We start from the raw sequence: 9,249 nt of genomic DNA, 5'->3' as shown, positions 1-9,249 counted from the left end.
GACTGCAAAATCCAGGAGGGGGAGAAAAACGGCTTCGTCTCATTGTTGCCCAGTCTAGGAGGGTTGAGAGTTCAGACTGTGCACTTAGGTGTTTATTTCCTTTGGTAACTTACTTGGATTTTTTGCCGTTCACTTCATACCACTTAAAATCTCGATTTTGTCGCCAATAAACGTGTTGACCTGTTCAATTTGACCAGTGAGTTTCCCTGAAGTGGATGGTAAATTCCTCAGTTATCAAAGGCTGGTGTCGAGCCACTTTTCACTGACGAAGTGGGGAAACAATTCATACGATAGAGAGCCTACTCCTGAGATACAGGGCTGGGAGCTGGGGGGATTCGGCTGGTGCCTCCCTGTGTGACTCAGGAGTGGCTCGGGGAGCATTCATGCGATCAAGCTGGGTGATAACAGCACCTGGCGGGGGTGCTGCTAGTCACTAGCAGGGCATTGGGAGAGACAGCCCAGGCTGGCGAGGGTTCAGGGGGCACAGCGGTCCCTTGGTCCCAAGCTGCACCTCAGGGGGATCCCATCACATTGTCCCCCTCCAGCACCCACAGGGAATAGCGAGCCTCTAGGAGGAGCATTTGGGCTTTGCTGAGAGGTGTCACTTTCCAGTCTGTGCTCTGTCTCTTCTCCTGGACACACCCCTGTCAATCAGGAATCGCTCAGCTGTGCTCTGCAGAGAGCTGACTGGTGACACAGGGCGCAGCCCAGGATGGGACGGAGGTGTGGCAATGCTGAGCGTCACAGGCCATGGGTTTAGACAGCTAGAAAATCACAGGAACAACACGGATCCACCCAGCGGAGTTAGGTGCCGAAACTCCCCGTACAGCGCATGGCCCACACAGGCACCGTACAATACAACACACGAAACCAGCTCACTGGGCAGGGAGGCAGCCAAGCCCTTGAATGGGAGAGACTGAGGAGGGGGAGGTGTCCTAGCCCGACCCTTCTCTCACAGCACTCACCTGGGCTGTGTCCAGCTGCTTCGCGTAGCTCGGGGTGTGAGTACCAACCTCAGGGCAGAGTGTTACACACCAGGGCACACACCCCATGGGGACTGGGAGCTCGATAGTTTGCTTTCACCCACCAAGAGCCAACTCCCCAGGCACGGCAAGAGCATGAAGAGGGAGTCCCAGACACTCCCCTTGAGCCCTCTGCTCTGTCCTGCCACCGAGGCAAGCCTGCCTTTGGGCTCGATCTGTGGCTCAGGGAGGCCTGAGCAGGAGCTGGTGCTGCCAGCATCACCCCCCACTGCCTGCAAGGGAGGAAGGATTGAACCAGGGTCCCCATGTTTCAGGTCAGTGTGTGAAGCACGGTGGTGTGGTGGGGCTCTCTCCCGCGCTCCTGTGGAAGTTGGTTCCCCGCGGCTAAATAATGAAAGAGCTCGGGCCGGGGGATTGGATCACCGGGGTTTCCTAATGCCGACCTCTCCGGTGGGTTCCTGCTCCACTGGACAGTGTCATCCAAATAAAATTGTTAGAAATCCGTCCTGAAAAGATGCGGAACAACAGAAATTCAGGGGCTTCAGGACAGGGAGACTAATTCAGGCAATCAGAACAGCAGATAGGACACATTTTGAGCTCCTTTGAGGCTCCAGGCAGACATGTAATAGAGAAGGAAACTGGCCAGGAATTCTTGGAAACTGTGTAAACACTTATCAAAGTATCCATTTGCTTTATGATGAGGGGGTATGGGGGTGGGTGTAAACTATTTCCCTGAATCAAGTTTCCACTGGCAGCTCAGTCCACCATGTCAGCAAGAGAAGAGCTATGGTCCCTGGGCATTGGGCCCCCCGGGGCCTTTAACACCACAGCCCTGGGGAGGTGGTGCTGAGATGGACCATCCAGTGAGGAACACAAGTCCTTCTACCGTCCACCACACCCTCTTTTGGAACGGCTGCTGATGGCTCACCCCATCTGTGGGAACTGTTATCCCCTCTGCCACCCTCTATCTGGGGGGTTTCTCTTCTGCACCTATCTGGCAGGGCAGCCCCCCTGTCTGAACCCCTGATCCGCTCCCAGTTTTGTCCCTCTGCCCATCCCTCCCCTCCAATTTCCCCCCTTCAGGGAGATTTTCCCTGCCTTTGGTTGCAGGGAGCAGATGCTGGTGGTGAGTGGGGGCAGCAACTTGCAGATGTCACTGAGCAGGTGATAAGAACAGAAGAGCAAAGAACGGCCAGACGGAGTCAGACCAAAGGTCCATCTAGCCCAGTGTCCGTCTGCCGACAGTGGCCCAGAGGGAATGAACAGACAGGAATCATGCCGGGATCCATCCCTTGTCGCCCCTTCCCCAGCTTCTGACAAACAGAGGTTAGGGACACCATCCTGCCCATCCTGGCTAATCGCCATCGATGGACCGAGCCACCAGGAATCTCTCTAGTTCCCTGTCGAACCTTTTGATCCCAGGACCCTGCTCAGGAACGTAGAACGTTCTAATAAAGAAGCAGCTTCTGACACCGGGGAGCTCCTCTTCCTCCTCCCCTCCCAGGGGGATGAGCAGGCCCCCCAGCTGTCTCTCTGCCCCGGCCCCTATACCTCATCACCCCTTCAGCCTCCCTCCAAATGTTCCCTTCCCCCTATCACCTCTTCAGCCCCCCTTCAGCCTCCCCCAACTGCCCTGGTCCCCTTCCCCTCATCGCCCCCCTCAGCCTTCCCCCCCTCCCAGGCTCCTCCCCAGCTGCCCTTTCAGTCTTCCCCCCCTACAACCAACTGCCCTCCTTCAGCCTTACCCCCAAACCCCTCATCTAGCTGCCCCACATTCCCCCTTTAGCTTCCCTCCCCCGCAACTGCCCCTTCACCCCCTCACCCACTCCCCTCCCTCTGCCTCTCCCCAAATTCCCAGCCCCACCACGCTGAGGTTCCCTTCCCCACGACCATCCACTTCCTTCCCATGGGGAACAGGAAATGCTTTTGAAAAAACCTTTTGTAAAAGTAAAAAGTAAAACAATCGAAGCAAGCCCCTCCCTTGCTTTGTGCTGGGTTTGTGTGTGTTTGGCTGAGGAGGGGTTGTTCTGAGCACACGCCCTGTGTGATGGTAAATCCCTTGCCCTCTCAGTTGCTGGAGTTCTCACACCCTCTGCTCTTGGGTGTGAGCTCACCACAGGACACGGCGTCTTATTTCCAGAGCATCTTGGAGATTAGACAGAGGAACCTGCACCCCAAACCCCTCATCCTCAACCCCACCCCAGAGCCCGCACCCCCAGCCGGACCCCTCACACTCTTGCACCCCAACCCTCTGCCCTAGCCCTGAGCCCCTCATCCCTGGCCCCACCCAACAGCCCACACCCCAACCCTCTGCCCCACCTGAGCCCCCTCCCACACGCCGAACCCTTCAGCCTACCACGCACCGTCCATGTGCAGAATGAATTTTGGATTGAGCAGCAATGTACAGGGGAGGGGTCACCCCTCATCTCCATATTGGTGCACAGAACAACATTCATTCTGCACTGTTACCCCCAAATCTCTGTCAGGAATAATAAGGAGGTGACATTTTCAACAGGTCCGACTCCTACCAGCATCTATCAACTGGGAGCATTAGAAATCTCTGTGCCTCCCACCCATGTTGCACTGAAATAAAGGATAGAAAGAATATATCCTTAAACAGAAAGAAGCTTTATTAAGGGATAGATACAACTGGGGGAAGATTCACTATGGGGAACACTACAAATACCTCCCCATAGATTCCAGCAAGGGGCATAAAGCCCAGACCCTTAAACTGTCCTTTGGTTAAACTAATAAATGCCCCAAAAATAATGACTCTCTCTCTCCAAGCTGCAGAAGAAGTACACCGACAATGGATGGTCCATCTCAGGATCTCTGGAGCATCGGAGGATCTGGCTCTCTACTGCCGAAGCAGGAGATCAACAGATCTGGGCCGACAGCAAAGCCTCCACTGGGGCGTTTGGTGGATGACGGGAGTCAGGTAAGTATCCGAGTCCTTGACAGATGTGAGTAGCCGGAGTCTTGATCCGATGCCGCGCAAAGAACCTGGCCGTGGCTGCCTCCATGGTGGACAGCGCCTGGGTCACCCCCGACCCTCCCTCGTACGCTCGCCGTGGCGCACATTCCTGAGGCGCACGCTGATGGGCCCTGCCCCACCGGGCCCAGCCAGTTCTCTGCCCCTCCGGTTCCGTCAGGGACACAGAGTTTTGGCGGGAAAATGCCAGGAAGAAAGGGTACCAAGATGTAGTTCAAACCCTTCCAATCGTGTGCACCATCTTGAATTTCTAAACTCCATTTTCAATTTCAGCAACATTCAAAACAGAATATGACCATGTACCAAAATCGCCTTACAGCACACGGACATAACAAATTAGAGGAAACACTGCTCCTGACTTTCAACCTGTCTGTCACATCTTGAATTTCATACATTGACCGATGAGAATAAACGGCTCTCAGGTGACCTACAGACCAACAGTTGTTCATCGGAATTATTCAGCAAGTATTTTAGATGACCTGGAACATTGGAGGAAATCATCAACTGCTAAGAGACAATTAATGGAGAGAAGCAGCAAGAGGAATCCCATACTTTGGATTGGTTGTGTCTTATTTCCCTGATTTGAAAGAGACCAAAAGGACCTGAATCTCCTCGCTGTCGATAGCCCCCTGCTCGGCCAGTCAGCATTGAGATGCTGAGGGGTGGGAGGCTGACAGGTCTCACCAGATGTCTCAAAGGATGGCCCTGGTCACCATCAGAGGGGATCACTCTCAGATCCACACCCACCGCTTTGGGAGGACCTCCCGCATTGTGAGCAACCCCCCCCCCCACCCACACTCCACACACACCCCTCCTTGGTAGAGGGAGGGAAGCAGGGAAAAGGGAAAAAAGAAGCAAGAGAAGAGGAGAAAGGAGGGAGGAAAGAGGAAAAGGGAAACCAAAAAGGATAAACCCCAAGGTCCCCAGTGATTCCAAGGGTCACAGTCCGAGGTAGGAAATCAAATTCTGCCCCCTTAAGCCAGTGTTTTCTGTGCCGAGAATTCTGCCTGCAGCAGGTGCATCAGACCCAACAGGTTCCAAACCTCTCGGAGCCTCTGACCTTGTCCAAGGGAAGTTCGTTTTCTGGCACAACCAGGGGTAGGAAAGGAGAAAACTCCACAGAGGATCCTCCTCACGCTCACAGACGGGAATCCTAATTCTCTCCCCGTCCTCGAGGGGAGACCTGGAGAAGGAGACATGCGGCAGCAAAGCCGGGGGGGTCTCAGTGACTGCCCTGGCCCTGCACCTCGGCCCTGCCCGGCTGATGTCGGGGTCTCTCTGCGAGGTCACCCCCTCCCCACCACCTTTGCCCAATGGGCTGAGTTCCTGCAAAAGGCCTTGGTGATGTCACTGCCCCACCCATCCCTCCCCTCCAAGCTGATGACTTGCCCCTGCCCAGCCTCTTTGGAGGTTGGAGTTGTTGCTCCTGGATCTCGGGTTGCCAACTTTCACACCCAACAAAACTGAACACCCTTGTGCCCCCCTTCGCCGAGGTCCCGGCCCGCTCACGCCATCTCCCTCCCCTCCGTCGCTCCCTCTCCCCCATGCTCCCTCACTCGCTCATCGTCACCGCGCTGAGGAGGGATGGGGAGGGCCCCTTTTCAACTGGGTGTTGTCGGGACGCACCTGGGAAGGAGGGCTGCCTGCCAAGCACCTTTAGGAGGAGGCGTCCCTCCCTGTCAGAGAATCATCTCCCTCCCTCAGCTCAGGGATGGCCTGAATTGCCCCTTCTCCCGGCAGAGCCAGAGGATTGGAAGCAGCAACATCAGACCCCTGTGTGGCTCGCAGGAATGAACACAAACACGCCCTTGTCGCTGGACAGATGGCGAGTTTTACCCCTGGGATACGACAAGGCTCAAGAGAAAGGTGGTGGCCCCACATCTGAGGAATGAAACACAACACAGTCATCATCGTTACGCCCGTCCTTGCCCCTTTATACTTCTACTGTCTCGCTCCCGCCACCCTCGCCCTCTGTGGGTTCAGGGAGAGAGCCACCCTCAGTGCTTCCGACACACACAGACTCACACACACATCTTGCAAGGAAAACCTCACCATGGAGCCACATGCACCTGTTGCTTCCCTGCCCCCCTGCTCTCCAGAATCCAATCCCAAGGAAAGCTTGTCGGGCCCAGAGCTGGCAGGGCGCCCGGTGCTGGAGTATTGAAGCTACCGTGACGGCACTCAGAGGAAAGATGCCGAGCGAGTGCAAGTTAAGAATTGGCCGGTCAGGTTTCCAGTCCCCTCACAGGTCATTCCCTCACTCGAGCAAAGGGGCACATCTCAATTCTCAGCTGGCTCAGTCGAGCTGCATCGTTCTTGTTTCCACTCAGTCAGGTTTGAGGCCTGTTTCGCACCCTGTCTTTGAGAAGACAGTCAGAAACTACTCTCTGAAATAGCCAATGCAGGAGGACGTGTTATCACTCCTGCCCCAACTCAGACGGACAAAGAGAGAAATGTTCTCGCTTTGAGGGTGGGACTCCCTGCCCTTGGCCAAAGACGAGCACCTCTCTTTGACCTTGGTCGCTCCTTCAGCTTTTCTTTCAGCAGGGAGCCCGAGAGCTCAGGTGCTGGAGCGCTGCGTTGGTCAGTGAAGCTCGGTGAGCTCCAACGTCACTCGGCACTTCTACCAGCAAGTCAAAACACAGGAAGGATTTCCTCATTTGACAATACTGGGGCTGTCTGAGGGTCTGTCCACACTGCACACTGAGCCTGACTCTATGTGGCCTGGGCTTGCTGACTTGTGTTGCCAAGCCGGTGTTTGAGCATCCAGACTGCAGGGGAAACTCAGGCCTCACACTGTGGCTATCTGTCAAGGTTCCTTCCCCACTCTGAACGCTAGGGTACAGATGTGGGGACCTGCATGAAAACCTCCTAAGCTTACTTTTACCAGCTTAGGTTAAAACTTCCCCAAGGTACAAACTATTTTACCTTTTGCCCTTGGACTTTCGCTGCTACCACCAAAAGTCTAACCGGGTTAGACCCCCAAAAATCCTCACCAAAATATTGCACCCCCTTCCTAGGGAAGGTTTGGTAAAAATCCTCACCAATGTGCATAGGTGACCATAGACCCAGACCCTTGGATCTTAAGAACAACAAAAAAGCATTCAGTTTCTTAAAAGAAGAATTTCAATAGTAGAAAAAGTAAAAAGAATCACTTTTGTAAACTCAGGATGGTAAATATCTTACAGGTTAATTAGATTCAAAACATAGAGAATCCCTCTAGGCAAAACCTTAAGTTACACAAAGACACACAGACAGGAATATCCATTCCATTCAGCACAGCTTATTTTCTCACCCATTTAAAGGAATCAGAATCTAAGGCATATCTAGCTTGATTACTTACTAAGTTCTAAGACGCCATTCCTGTTCTGTCCCCGTCAAAAGCATCACACAGACAGACCCAGACCCTTTGTTTCTCCCTCCCCCCAGCTTTTGAAAGTATCTTGTCTCCTCATTGGTCATTTTGATCAGGTGCCAGCGAGGTTCTCCTAGCTTCTTAACCCTTTACAGGTGAGAGGGTTTTCCCCCTCCTCCTCCCAGCAGGACCCCCTGACACTTTACAGGAGGACCCCTCACTCTGCGCCAGGGACCGCCCCACCACAGCTCTGTGCACTGGGCATGGCAATGGTCCCAGGAGCCAGCTGGGCAATCCCAGACAGAGCCCCTGGCACAGCACCAGGCAGCGTCTCATCCCCTGCCCCACCTGCCCAAGAGACACCCACCCCCACTGGTCTGCAGCCAACAGGCCCCCAGCAATACCCACCTCCAGGACCCATAGCCTTAGGGCTGGGCACTTCAGAACTACCCCCCACCAACCTGACTAGGGCTCCCCCCTGCCCAGCCACCCAGAGGCCTCCCCCTACCACAATGCCCCTTCAGCTCCCGCTGCAATCTCCCCACACAGACACCTGCCCCCCCAGCAACAATGTTCTCTCACAGTGTCTGGTAAGTGGATAGAAAGTTATCACCACCCCCTGCTGGCCAGTCACACAGGCAGAGGGAGCCCGGGGAGATGCCGCTTTTTTTTTCATGTTTGCTATCTTTGGAGTTCGCACATCCACACGACATGCGGTTCACAGCAACGGATACTTTGAGAAACCTGCTGGGTGAAGCAGGCCTTTTCCAAACTGACATTGGCCCAAATTCTGCCTCAGTTCAGCTGGATTGGGACACGTCTGTGTCAAAGGAGTGGTTCACACCTGATTTGCCTAGAGACGTCAGAGGAGGGGTAGTTAGATATAGGATAAGTAGGAATCGACAACAATGAAGTTAAATATAAAGGTGAAAGACCCTCACCTTGCAGGTTAACAAGCCTGTTCTGTTCTTTCCCTCCAATGCATCTGGCACTGGTCGCTCTCAGGTAGCACACTGGGCTTGACGGACCATTGGTCTGACCCAGTCTATGACCTGTCGTGCGTTCTTATGGAAGTCCTCTGCGGCCTTGTCTACATGGGCAAGTTTCTGCACAGGAAAGCAGCTTTCTGCGGTGTAACTCCCGAGGTGCGCACGCAGATTTCGTGATGCATGATAGAAAGGGGCCATGACAGGGACACACTGCCGTGCGGGGCCAAAGTGAAGGAGCTACCACAAGGTGCAGGAGGCAAACTGCTGCTCCATATTGGGGGCTAACTAACCCCAGCATCACGGCAAGAATCTACCCAGCAGCTGGAGAAAAAATATGTATGAGAGTGAAAGACACCCCCACGTGGCCTGTCTCTTCCCCAATCTCAACACCTGGAAGATTGTCTGGAAGACTCAGAATTTGAACTGCGGAGATTGGTCCCAGGCTGAGAGGGAATTCAGTCTGTGTATTAAGATCTCAACATGGCCTGGAGCAACCAGTGAGTGAGAAAAGCTGTTTGATCCAATTCTTGCTTAGTAGATTCAAATTAGAGTTTAAACTGGGAGTCTATTTTCATTTGTTATGTAAACACTTTTGACCTCTGTGACCAATACTTATACTCAGTTAAAATCTAACTTTCTGGAGTTAATAAACTTATTTTACTATTTTATACTTACTCCTGAGTTTGTCCAAAGTGCTTGGGAAAGTTGCTCACATGACAAAGGCTGGTGCATGTCCCCTTTATTTTTGATGAAGTGGCGAACTAATTAATGAGCTTACACTTTTCAAGAGAAGGCCGTGAGCCGTGTAAGATGGTACATTTCTGAGGTGCAAGGCTGAGAGCTGGGGAGATATGCTGGTGTCTCTGTATAATTGAGGAGTGGTTTATAGAGCATTTATGCAACTGAGTTGGGTGCTTTGCTGCATGTTGT

Source organism: Caretta caretta, chromosome 28, assembly GCF_965140235.1.
Source record: "Caretta caretta isolate rCarCar2 chromosome 28, rCarCar1.hap1, whole genome shotgun sequence".
NCBI classification, from domain to species: domain Eukaryota; kingdom Metazoa; phylum Chordata; order Testudines; family Cheloniidae; genus Caretta; species Caretta caretta.
This window is presented reverse-complemented; position numbering follows the sequence as displayed.